General features: G+C 42.1%; 1 long non-coding RNA gene across 1 annotated transcript; it reads left to right on the top strand.

The window, feature by feature from the left end:
* The first annotated feature begins 3,529 nt into the window (after positions 1-3,529).
* LOC139082482 (uncharacterized) lies at positions 3,530-9,044 on the top strand. The gene is made up of 4 exons (XR_011538531.1): positions 3,530-3,594; positions 3,968-4,191; positions 6,883-7,064; positions 7,720-9,044. It is a non-coding gene; the product is annotated as an uncharacterized lncRNA (long non-coding RNA).
* Positions 9,045-13,695: the final 4,651 nt, after the last annotated feature.

The following is a 13,695-nucleotide window of genomic DNA, read 5'->3' as shown; positions in this document are numbered from 1 at the left end:
AAATTAATGGTTTACAGGGGCTGGAGGGCTGGGAGGAAAATGGAGAGTGACTATACTAATGATACGGGGTTTCCTTTTGGGGTGATGAAAATATTCCAAAATTGATTGTGGTGATAGTTTTGCAGTTCTGTAAATGTACTAAAAACCATTGAATTGTATACTTTAGGCTGGTGAATTGTATGGTATGTGAATTATATTCCAATAAAGCTATTATAGAAAAATGTGTCACATAAAATCCTTAGAACAGGGTCTACACAAAGTAGGAGCATCAAAAATATTAGCCGTTATTATTATTATCATCAGAATGTGTGTCCCCCACTGAGCTTATTAGAATCTGTTCTGCCAATACCCAAGCCATATACTGTCCTTACTAAGGGTTCCTTGGGGGCCCTGACTTGTGACTCTTGGTTCTTATATTAGTCATGGTTCTCTGGAGAAAGAGAATCAATAGGATGAACACATACGATATATAAATATATATATATATATAAACAGCGATATTTGCTTAATATATGTATATACACAGACATATTCATAACAATAAGGAGGAACTGCTCCTGACAATTACAGTCCTTGTTCTATAACTGGTAACTGGTGGCACAGTCATAGCTGATATTTTTTTTTTTTTTTAAGATTTTATTTTTTCCTTTTTTCTCCCCAAAGCCCCCCAGTACATAGTTGTATATTCTTTGTTGTGGATCCTTCTAGTTGTGGCATGTGGGACGCTGCCTCAGCGTGGTCTGATGAGCAGTGCCATGTCCGCGCCCAGGATTCGAACTAACGAAACACTGGGCCGCCTGCAGCGGAGCGCGCGAACTTAACTACTCGGCCACGGGGCCAGCCCCTATAGCTGATATTTATAATGACCTTCTTCTACTATATATTTTGTATTCTCTTTGCCTTCAGCAGACACCTCAGCTGGTCATGGCTCTTCACCTGGAGAGGTGACTCAAAGCTTCATTCCTGTAGGGTCTTGGCCATTAGTCAACCTACCTGGAAAGGATTGTTTTCCATCTGCCTTAATCACAAGGCATGGTAATACTAAGAGACACCCTAAGGGAGTTCCCTTATTCCAGACATTCTCTTCCTTAGCTTCATTGTGGAATAGTAGTCCAGTTTCCCCTTCATGGATAGGATCAATCACCCAGGCAACACTGTAACTCCTTCCTTTGCCTGTTGATCCAGAGGCATGAGGAGACCAAGGTAGCTGGGTGGTAGGCTTAACTTTCAGTTCAGTGGAATCATTGTTGTGTCTCCTGGTAGAAGTATTCCTCTTTCTGGAACTAAGATGCCTAGGCCAGCAGGGCATAAAGTTGTGGGGACAAGAAGCAAAAATGTTGCTAGCGGGTCAGTAGGGGTAATAGTGAGTGGTGCCACTCCCATTTCCACCTCTTGATTCCTGGACCCATGAATCCAGGCTACTAGAGAACCTCGCCCCAGCCCTGCAAGGTATTGCCTCCCAGCTGGCACTGTAACTGAGTCTTCAAAAGCTCATTCCGCCATTCTATCAAGCCAGCTGCTTCAGGGTGGTGGGGGAAGATGATAAGACCAGTGAATTCCATGAGCATGGACCCATTGCCGCACTTCTTTCCTGTGAAGTGAGTTTCTTGATCAGAAGTGATGCTGTGTGGAATACCATGATGGTAGATAAGACATTCTGTAAGTCCATGGATGTAGTTTTGGCAGAAGCATTGCATGTGGAAAGGCAACTCTGTATCCAGAGTGAGTGTCTATTGCAGCAAAGACAAAATGCTGCCCCTTCCATGAGGGAAGTGGTTCAGTGTAATCAACCTGCCACCAGATGGTTAGCTGAGCACCCCAGAGAATGGTTCCATATTAAGGGCTCAGTGTTGGTCCCTGCTGCTGGCTGATTGGGTACTCAGCGATGGCCGTAGCCTGGTTAGCCTTGCTGAGTAGACATCCATGTTACTGAGCCCGTGCATAACGTCCATTCCTGACACCATGGCCACTTTGTTCATGAGCCCATTGGGTGCTGATAGGAGCAGCTGGGGAAAGAGGCTGACTGGTATTCACAGAATGGGTCATCCTGTCCACTTGATTATTAAAATCCTCCTCTGCTGAGGTCACTCTTTGGTGAGCGTTCACATGAGACACAACTATCTTCATGTTTTTTTTTTTCCCCATTCAGAGAGGTCCATCTACATACCTCTTTCCCCAAATTCCTTTGTCACCAATTTTTCAATCATGTTCCTTCCAAAGCCCTGAGCATCCAGCCAGACCATTGGTTGCAGCCTATGAATTGGTATATAGTTGCACAAATGGCCATTTCTCCTTCCAAGCAAAGTGTACACTCAGATGCACTGCCTGCAGTTCTGCCCACTGGAAGGATTTCCTTTCATCATTATCCTTCAGGATGTCCCGGACAGGGGCTGTAGTGCTGCAGCTCTCCACTTACTGCTGGTGCCTGCATATCATACAGAACCATCTGTAAACCAGGCCCAAGTCTTTTCTTCCTCTGTGAGCTGATTATAGGGAACTCCCTGTGAAGTTATGGGTGCAGCCTGGGAGAGAGAAGGCAGTGTAGCAGGAGTGGGGACCATGGCCATTTGAGTCACTTCATTGTGTAACTTGCTTGTGCCTTCAGGGCCTGCTCTGGCCAGGTCACGTATCTACCACTTCCATTGGAGGATGGAGTGTTGCTGTGCACACCCAACTTTATGGCTTAGTGGGTCAGATAACACCCATTTCATAATGGGCAGCTCAGGTCACAGGGTAACTTGCTAACCCATGGTCAGGCGTTCAGTCTCTCCTAAGGCCCAGTTGCAGGCCAAGAGCTGTTTCTCAAAAGGAGAGTAGTTATCTGCAGAGGATGGTAGGGCTTTGCTCCCAAATCCTAAAGGCTGTGCTGTGATCTGCCCTTCTTCCACCTTTTTGTTTTATTTGGGCCCCTCAACAGATTGGATGATGCCCACCCACATTGGTAAGGGCGATCTTCTTTACTCAGTATACTGATTCAAACGCTAATTGCTTCCCAAAACACTCCCACAGACACACTCAGAAATAATGATTTACCAGCTGTCTGGGCATCATTTAGCCCAGACAAGTTGACATATAAAATTAACCATCCTACATGGTAACCATTAGCCACATGTGTCTATTTAAATTTAAATTAATTAAAACTAAAAATTAAGTTTCTCAGTCATACTAACCGTATTTCAAGTGCTCAGTAACTAGTGGCTACCATGTTGGATAGCAAGATACAGAACATTTCCATCCTTGTGGAAGGTTTTAGTGGATGGCACTGCTTTGGAGGATGAAAGCAAGACATTTTGAAAAGATTCTCTGACTTGACCGAGATTACAGGACAAGCCTGTGGAACCATAAAGAAATGCTCTTCTTTTAAACAATCCCAGAGTATTAGATAATGGCAGGATGACAGAGGGCCGTGGAACGGGGGTAATGTTTTTAAAACTTCCACTGGCCTCTTGGGGCATCCATATTTGGGCATGCACGTACAATTCCAGTTCCTCCACTAACCTCATGCTTCTCAAAAGCTCTTTCTGCACAGCTTCCTTCTAGCGTGGAGGCTCCCAACTTTGTTCTGAAGTCGCTAAACCTGAGGATCTGTTGGAGGTATTATGACCTGTCTCCCCACCGCCCAGCCCATTTTTCTATGAATTAAATGAAGAACTTTAAAAAGATTGGAAGCTGTGATGGCAGTCTGTGTCCCTGCGCTAGGCAGACTCATTTATCTGCTTCCAAAGGCAAAATTTAATTAATCTATTTTCTGGAAAGATGTGAGAGGATAGAGCCCTTTGGTCTGAGTTTTATGTGAGTGAACAATGGACTTGTCAGCCAATTCTGGTAGAACCCCTGGCCCTCTATGCTAATAGTCATCACCAGCATTTATTGGGATGTTACCGCGTACCAGGCACTATGCTGCTTTGCATACTTTATTTAATAACAGTCCTCTGAAGAGATTACTATTGTTAACTTCTCTTTACAGATAAGGAGGCAAGTAGAGGTTAAAAACTTCTCAAGGTCACACAGCTTGCACCCAGCAGACCCAGGATCTAACCCCAGTTCATCTGATTGCAGAGTTTGTGCCCGGAACTTGGCACTGGACGTTTTCCTGACCATGGCTCTTTTATCATGTTTATTTTTCTTTGTTGGGTTTGACCTATTTATCGTGTGCCTCTCCTTCAAGACTTGGAACTTCTTAAAGACAAGGTCAGTGCTTTTCTTATTGAAATGTGTAGTTTTTGTCTGCCAAGGTCCTTCCTATTTTTGAGCTCTGTCCTGCGCCTAGCGTTGTATAAGTTTACGTTCCCATATGGAAGCATAAAAGGACATGAAACACTCTTGCCCTGTCTCGAGCCACCAGGGCTAGGACACAGGACCTGGCTTGGCCAATCACTTCTCCCAACTGGGGCACAGAATCTTGAGTTGGTGACTCAAAGAGAAGGAGACAGACCTTGTTCATGGGGATGGTGGTATCCAGCAACGGCCTGTGGTGGCAGTGGTGTTAGTATCCCAACCTAATGGTTTCTGCTAAAAAATGGTGATTGTCTTCCTGTTCGCTGGCCCTCTACACCTGCCCTGTTTCCTGTCCATTTTCCAAGCCCAGTTCTCCTGCCTCCCATCTATTTCTTCCAGAATATTCTCTTTTTGTGTAGAGTTGGTTTCTGCTGCTTGCAATCAAGAATCACAACTAATAATAACTTAGTCATCTTTGCATACCCAAAGGATAGGGGTGGTGAATTAGTAAATGTTTGTTGAATGAATGAATGAAATCTCATAAGCCATCAACATAGCTAATAGAAGAATGGATTACAAGAGGAAGCAGGATAAGAATGAGTAGGTTGTAAGAATCATGGAAAGTGAGGTGGGGAGGAATCGTTTCCCATTTAAATTCTTCTCCTTTTAACTTGCCAGATGTTGCCCACTCCCCAAAAGTTTGTACCTTTGGAAGGTGGGCAAAAGGTACCAACTTCCAGTTATAAGATAAATGAGTCCTGGAGATGTCATGTACAGCATGGTGACTATAGCTAACAATACTGTATCATATATTGGAAAGTCGCTAGGAGAATAGATCTTAAAAGTTCTCATCACAAGAAAAAAGATTATAACTATGTCTGGTGATGGATGTTAACTAAACTTCTTGTGGTGATCATTTTGCAATATATACATATATCAAATCATTATGTTGTACACCTGAAACTAATACAGCGTTATATGTCAATTACATCTCAATTTTTAGGAAGTGAATGTGGGGCAGGAGTAGGGGTAAGGAGAGAACTAGAAGGAAATGTACCAAACTCTGACTGGTGGCTGCCTCTTGTCAGGGAAGTGACACTGGGGAGACCAGGCTGGTAGAGCGATGGCTGAAAGAGGACTTGCCTCACAGACTCTATAAACGTCTATATTATTTAACTCTTTTCTTTAAAGTCAGGTTTATTGAGGTATAATGTACACGCGGTAAATTCAGCGCTATTAGGTATACAGTTCTATAAGTTTCGACAAACACATACAGTCATATTGCCATCACCAAAATCAAGATATAAAATATTTCCATCACCCCAAAAAGGTCGCTCATGCCCCTTTGCAGTCAGTCCTCTCCCTCAGCCGCAATCCTTGATCTGATTTTGTCCCTTGTAGAACTTTTATATAATAATAATACATTCGTAAATCACCTGTATAAATAAATATGTTAATCTAAATAAGGTTGTTTTTCCTCCACACATGCTCATTTCAGAAAAAAAAAAAAAAAGCAGGAAACGTAAATATAGAAACAGGAAGCTAACCTTCAATAACATCTTGGTGCATGTTCTTCCAACTTCCTCAGATAGATTCTCTGCCGAACCAGGCAGCTCCACCACATGTCTCTAATATGTTTGCTTCCTACCCTCCAAATTGCTGCACATAGTTTAATTTGCCCTAGTAATTAACTAGTTATCCCAAGACTCTTTACTGAGCGGAATGATGTGAGGTTCTATGGTCCGGGCGAGTGATGTGAGCATCTGCACAGATGGGGAAGGTGGGGTGAAGATGAGAGACGTCCCAGAGGTAGAAGCAACACAATTCAGCAGCTGATTGGTTCAGGGAGTGTGGGAGAGGAGAAATAAAAGTGGATTCTGAGGTTCCTTGCTGAGTATTGAAAGTTTCATGAAGTTACTCTAGAAATTAGGAGAAGCTGGCTTTAGGGGCAAGCTCGTGGATTTGGGTTTGGCATGTTAGGCATGTAGAAGGTTCAGACGGTGGTCAGAAATAGCCCTCCAGATGGGTGGGTGTGAAATCTTCTCTTTAAATGTTGCCGCTTTTTTTTCTTTTTTTGGTGAGGAAGATTGGCCCTGAGGTAACATCTACCAATCTTCCTCTTTTTGCTTGAGGAAGATTGTCCCTGAGCTAACATCTGTGCCAGTCTTCCTCTACTTTGTATATGGGATGCCACCAAAGCATGGCTTGATAAGTGGTGTGTAGGTCCACACCTGGAATCCGAACCTGCAAACCCCATGCCGCGAATCGAAGTGCACAAACTTAACCACTACACCACGGGGTGGCCCCTGTTGCCACCTATTTTTAATAGGCACTTGGGCTCTGACAAGCTGATTACTCACTGCTGCTTTGTTTGAGGTGTCAAAACACTGGAAACGTCGGGATGGAGCTACAGACTTAGAATTCAACATCTAGAGATGGTTGTTGAGGTCGAGAAAGTGGATACAGTCACCAAGGGAAAGAGTACAGGGAAGAATGGAGACGTGGAGGCCACCTTATGAAATATCTCCACCTCAGACATAGTAGGAAAAAGAAAATATGCCAGTGGTGGGAAAAAAGAAGTTGCCATCAAAGAGGCTGGCAAAGAATTAGGAGAGTGAGTGTCAGGGTAGGGGCCAGAATCCACAAGAAGGTTGTGTTCCACAGCCAAGGAGTGACAGCAGGACAAGAGCTGCCATTGTAAGACACCGGTGGACATACTCGCATCAGTGCAGTGGGGCCAAAGGTGGTCTGTAGGAAGCGAGAGAGGAGAGGCCCCCAGCTCTCTACAAGGACCCGAGACTCCGTGCTCTGGTTTCCCTTCTCCCTCTCCGTCTTCGACCTGGGAGGTGAGTGTGGAAACAAGGAGGTGGGCGGTGTGGATGCTACAGCCATCTGGTGGACAGAGGGAGAACGCCAACCTCACACACCAAAGGTGTCCCAGCAAGTGTGTAGGTATCACAAAAGATCAGATGGGGACCCTGACCCTCAGGCAAACCCCCTGGGATGGTTCAAGAAATTTACACCAATCCCAGCTTTCCTTTTTCTAAATCACCTGAGCACCCACTGCCTGGAGGCCTTTTCTAACTGATTTCACGCAACTAGCATTCCTTAATGTGTATATTCTTTCTCTCTCTGTACTTAGCACCATAGCAGTTTAGACAGTTTTGAAAATGAGTGTTTCCAAACACTCTCTAACCTCACATGGTCTTTTCCTCCTGTCTGGAGGCATACGGACGATATCTTCCCTTTCCTTCGTGTGCCTGGCTCTGGAGAGAGTGGGCACTTGGCCAAGAAGGAGGAAATGAAGGTCACCCTCTTACTGCATGTAAATGGGAAGATGTAAGAATCTTCCCATTTGAAGCCGAGGGAAGTGAGTTTGAAGAGGTAGTTAGGGCTTGCATCCCAGGTTGAATTTGGATCCCATTGTTTTTGCAAGAGGGAACCTCTGACAGTTTCTGAGCAGGGTGACGACACGCACTAAATTAAATTTCAATTCTTCAGTGGTGTTGAAGATGGCTTGGAAGAAGTGGAGCTTGAAGTCGCTTCAGACTGCTGGAAGGTCAGACTCGCTGGACCCTGTCACAATTTCGAATTTTTGTTCAACTAATAATGCGGCCTCAAAATATATTAATATAATATATTACTGCAGGTTTGTCTAGCACAGAGCACTAATGAGTTTCTCAATAACCCCAGTCACTCACTGCCCATCCTACCTGGTCCAGATGCACCCCGCTCAGCAGATTTGTTTAGATATTATCCTACTCACCTGTGAATAACTCAGGCCCCACGACAGCAAGGCTGAATTATGACTCAGAACTCCAAGCAAGTTACTGTCCTTGTAGACAATTGGCTCTTTGCCCCAGTTGCTTTATCTGAAATGGCCAACCATGGATGTCCAGGTTTAGCTATGAGAAGCTGGTCTCCGCCAGCAAGGCACTGGGTAATAAGATGGCACGGAAGGCTGAGGCCGGAGAAGGCTGTCTCTCTCTCCCTGAGGCCAGAACAGGTGAACTTGCCTATAACCATATCCATAATATTCCACCGCCGGCAATTCCCATGACATACATGGCTCCCTTGAGGCATCCAGGCCAGGGAGTTTTTTTTTAATCCCTATTTTACATAGAAAGAAGCCAAATTTTCATAGCAGCACTATTCACAATAGTCACAACTGATGAATGGATAAACAAAATGTGGTATATCCATACAGTAGAATATCATTCAACCTTAAAAAGCAACGAAGTACTGATGCGTGCTATGACATGGATGAACCTCGAAACATTATGCTAAGTAAAAGAGAGCAGACGCAAAAGGCCACATGTTATATGATTCCATTTATATGAAATATCCAGAATAGGCCAATCCATAGAGACAGAGAGCAGATTACTGGTTGCCAGGGCTGCGGTGGGGGCGGGGGCCAGAAGGGAATGGGTTTAAGGTTTTTTTGGGGGGTGATGAAAATATTTTGGTAGAGGTGATGGTTGTACAACATTGTGAATGTACTAAATGTTACTGAATTTTACATGCTAAAATGGTTAAAATGATGAATTTTATGTTGTGTGAACCTTAACTCAATTTTAAAAAAGAAAAAAAGAAACTAGTGTTTGTTAGCTTAAGAAACTTGCTAAAGTCACCAGGGTTAGGACCTATAGTAGATTTAGGGTTTCTGACTCAAAAACCAGTGCTTCTGCCTCTGGTAACCACAAATCTGATCTCTTTTTCTATGAGTTAGGTTTTTGTTTTTAGATTCTACATATAAGTGAGATCATACAGACACTTAAACTCATACAGAGATGTATGTCAATTACTTCTCAATAAAACTGGAAAAAAACCAACGCTTCGTTTCACACAATGCTGCCTTTTAGCAAACCAACCTACCAGCCCACAAACAAAAACCCACAAAAATCCTAGGGTTTGTCCCACAATGAATGACGTACATATTCAATAACGTGTAGGAGAAAGAGATATTACTTTCAGATTTCCTAAGATAGGCGAAATGTTTAACGTTCAAAAGAGTGCTTAAAATATGTGCCTATATGTTTGTTTTCTGTGAGTGTGCCTATGTTTTAGGCAACTTTGTGAGGCAAATTTACTAGTATAATTGTTAGTAAATATTTGTTGATTTTCTACTGTGTGCTAAGTGCTGGAGATTCAAACTAACTGGAGAAACAGTCTCTGCCCTCAAGCACTTCTGGTCTAGTTAGGGAGTAACAGTACAGGCCACTGTGGGCCGAGGGCAGTGTGAGTGTTATAGGCAGTGAAGGAATCAGAGAAGATTCTACGGAGAGATGGCCCTTGATCTAGGGGTCAGACCTGCAGGCAGAGAGATGTAAGAATCTTCCCATTTGAAGCCGAGGGAAGTGAGTTTGAAGAGGTAGTTAGGGCTTGCATCCCAGGTTGAATTTGGATCCCATTGTTTTTGCAAGAGGGAACCTCTGACAGTTTCTGAGCAGGGTGACGACACGCACTAAATTAAATTTCAATTCTTCAGTGGTGTTGAAGATGGCTTGGAAGAAGTGGAGCTTGAAGGAAGAGAGGCTGTTAGGCCATTGCACTAGTCTAGGCATGAGGGGAGCATCTGACAATTTCAACAAATGTTTCCTAAGCACCTACTACATGTCAGAAGCTCTGTTGGGAGCAAAGCAACAACGCTGTAGGTGAGATGGTCTCTGCCCTTGAGTTGCTCATGTCTAGTGGCAATAGAAGAACCAGCCTTAAACATGAAGTTGAAGAGAGCTTGGCTCCTAGCTGTGCGATAGCAGGTCTCACTTTCCTCATCCATCAAAAGACAAGACTGAGCCATATTCCCTCGCTTGGATCACTTTTAACTCTAACATTTCTAAAATGAAGAGGAAATAGTAGAGAAGATGTGTTTTAAAGGAGGAGGCTAGAGCACAGATCTTGGATGACTGAGTCCAAAGTTTCGGATGTCAGGGCTGGGTGAGCGGTGGTGTCATGGGCAGAAATAAGGCAATCTGGAAGGAGCCACTGACCTAAGAGAAAGCTGAGTTTAACTTTTGCTTTGTGATAATTTTTTAAACTTTCCAATCTGTAAAATACACAGGCTGTCAGTCAAAACATTTTTAAGACCCACTATTCACTGATTACAAGAGAGAAATCTAAACGTATGTTTATGAAAAAGTTAAAAGTAAAAAAAAAAAAAAAGCAGGGACGAAGATGTACTAAGCTTGGGCTAACCAAAATAAAGCTGGGATAGGAATATTAAATAGCCCGCAAAATCAGACATAGACGCAAAGTCATCACAAGAGATGAAGAAAGTCGCTTCAGACTGCTGGAAGGTCAGACTCGCTGGACCCTGTCACAATTTCGAATTTTTGTTCAACTAATAATGCGGCCTCAAAATATATTAAGCAAATGCTGACAGAACTACAAGAGAAGAAATAGACAATGCTATGATCGTGGTGGAAGGTTTTACCAACTTTTTCTTGGTGATGTTTAGCCAAAATTAGAATAGAAGAAAAGCTAAAAATCAATAATTTAAGTATGTATCTCAAGAACTTAGAACACCAAATCAAACCACAGAATAGTGGAAGAGAAGATATATAAAAATAAAACCAGAAATCAGTGAAATAGAAAACAAAAGTGTGATCTAGAAAATCAAGAATGCCAAAATTTGGTTCTTCGAAAAAACTAATAAAGTCCATAAACCTCTAGCAATACTGATCAATAAAAAAGAGGAAGGCCAAATTACCAATATCAGGGGTATTATAATAGCATAAAGTAATAGCATAATATAATATAAAAATAATAGCACAAAAACATATATATAACAGCATAAAAAACATAAAGTTCCTGGAAATAAATCTCATAGAAGATGTACAAGGCCTTGGCGTGGAAAATTACAAAAATCATTGAGGTAAGTTAAAGACGCCTTATACAAATGGGTGGATGTGCCATGTTGACAGATTAGAAGATTCGATTGTGTAAAATTGTCTATTCTCCCCGATCTATAGATTCAACGCAATTCCAATCAAAATCCCATTGGTCCCATGGCCAGGTGGTTAAGTTCGCAGGCTCTGCTTTAGTGGCCCAGGATTTCACTGATTCGGATCCTGGGAGTGGACCTAGCACCGCTTACCAAGCCGTGCTGAGGTGGCATCCCACATGGCAGAGCCAGAAGGACCTACAACTATTACTGGGGGGCTTTGGGGAGAAGAAGAAGAAGAAAAAAAAAGAAGATTGGCAACAGATGTTAGCTCAGGGCCAAAAAGAAGAAAAATCCCATCAGCTTTTTAAGGTGAAAATGAACAAGCTGATTCTAAAGTTTACGTAGAAATGAAAAGGGCAAGAACAGCCAAGATAGTCTTGAAGGAGTAGAACAAAGTTGAACGACTTTTCCTGCCTGATTTTGTGACTTATTAAAAGTCTAAAAGGGGTCTGACCCCATGGCATAGTGGTTAAGTTTGGTGTGCAACACTTCCATGGCCTGGGTTTGCAGGTTCAGATCCCAGGCGCAGACTTACACCACTCATCAGCCATGCTGTGACAGTGATCCACATATAAAGTGGAGGAGGATTGGCATAGATGTTAGCTCAGGACTAATCTTCTTCAGGCAAAAAAAAAAAAGAAAGAGGAAGATTGGCAACAGACGGTAGCTCAGGGCTAATCTTCCTCAGCAAAAAGATAAATAAAAAGCCTACAGTACTTAAGATAGTATGGTATTGGCACAAGAATAGACAAAATATATTAATGGCACAGATTTGAGAGTCAAGAAAAAAACCCACACATATTCCTATATTTGATTCGTGATGAAAGCAATACTATAGAGCAGTGGAGAAAAGACTGGTCTTTTCAATAACTATTGCTGAATAAATTGAATATCCATATGGAAAAAATGAATCTTGACCCATACCTTATACCAGACTCAAACATCAACTTCAAGCTGATCATAGATCTAAATATGAAAGGTAAAACAACAAATCTTCTAGAAAATAATATAGAAAAATAGATTTATGATTTGGGGGTAGTCAAATAGGTCTTAAACAGGACACAAAAAGCTCTAATCATAAAATAAAAGACTGAGAAGTTAAACTAGTTTATAATTTTTTAAAAAACCATGTTCTTGGGCCGGTTCGGATCCTGGGTGCAGACATGACACCGCTCATTGGGCCACACTGAGGCGGCGTCCCACGTGCCACAACCAGAAGGACCCGCAACTAGGGTATACAGCTGTGTGCTGGAGGGATTTGGGGAGAAAAAGCAGGAAAAGAAAAAGGAAGATTGGCAACAGTTGTTAGCTCAGGTGCCAATCTTTACAAAGAAAAACACACACAAAACCATATTCTTCAAAGGATAGTATCGAGAAAGAAAAAAGATAAGCCTTGTTTGGCAGAAAATATTTGCAATACACATAACTGACAAAGAACTCCTATTTAGAAGAGAAGAGACTCACATAAATTGATTTTTTAAAGACGTAAAATTCAGTAGAAAAATGGGCCAGAGATAACCAAAAAAATAAAATTGTTCAATCTCATTGTCCCTAGGGAAATGCAAATTTACATCACAGTGAGACAGCAATATGTACCCACCAGAATGGCTAAATAAAAGCTTTTTTTAAAGACTAATAATATGAAGTGTGGCGAAAGTGTGGGAAAATGGGAATTCTCATATACTGCTGGTAGGAGTGTAATTTGATACATTTTTTGGTACTTTTTTAAAATTAAGATTATGATAGTTAACAACCTTGTGAAATTACAGTTGTACATCATTATTAGTCATGTTGTAGGTGCACCACTTCACCCTTTGTGCCCTCACCCCACCCCCCCTTTCCCCTGGTAACCACCAATCAGTTCTCTTTGTCTATATGTTAACTTCCATCTATGAGTGGCGTCATATAGAGTCCGTCTTTCTCTGTCTGGCTTATTTCGCTTAACATAATACCCTCGAGGTCCATCCATGTTGATGTAAATGGGACGATTTTGTCCTTTTTTATGGCTGAGTAGTATTCCATTGTATATGTATACCACATCTTCTTTATCAGTTGCTGGGCACTTAGGTTGGTTCCACATCTTGGCTATTGTAAATAATGCTGCAATGAACATAGGGGTGCATGGTTCTTTTGGAATTGCTGATTTCAGGTTCTTAGGATAGATACCCAGAAATGGGATGGCTGGGTCATAAGGTATTTCCATTTTTAACTTTTTGAGAAATCTCCATACTGTTTTCCATAGTGGCTGCACCAGTTTGCATTCCCACCAACAGTGTATGAGGGTTCCTTTTTCTCCACAACCTCTCCAACATTTGTCACTCTTGGTTTTGGATATTTTTGCCATTCTAACAGGTGTAAGGTGGTATCTTAGTGTAGTTTTGATTTGCATTTCCCTGATGATTAGTGATGATGAGCATCTTTTCATGTGTCTATTGGCCATCCTTATATCTTCTTTGGAGAAATATCTGTTCATATCCCCTGCCTAATTTGATACTTTTTTTTTTTAAAAGATTTTTTTATCTTTTCCTTTT

This window comes from Equus przewalskii, chromosome 3, assembly GCF_037783145.1.
Source record: "Equus przewalskii isolate Varuska chromosome 3, EquPr2, whole genome shotgun sequence".
NCBI classification, from domain to species: domain Eukaryota; kingdom Metazoa; phylum Chordata; class Mammalia; order Perissodactyla; family Equidae; genus Equus; species Equus przewalskii.
This window is presented reverse-complemented; position numbering and strand designations above follow the sequence as displayed.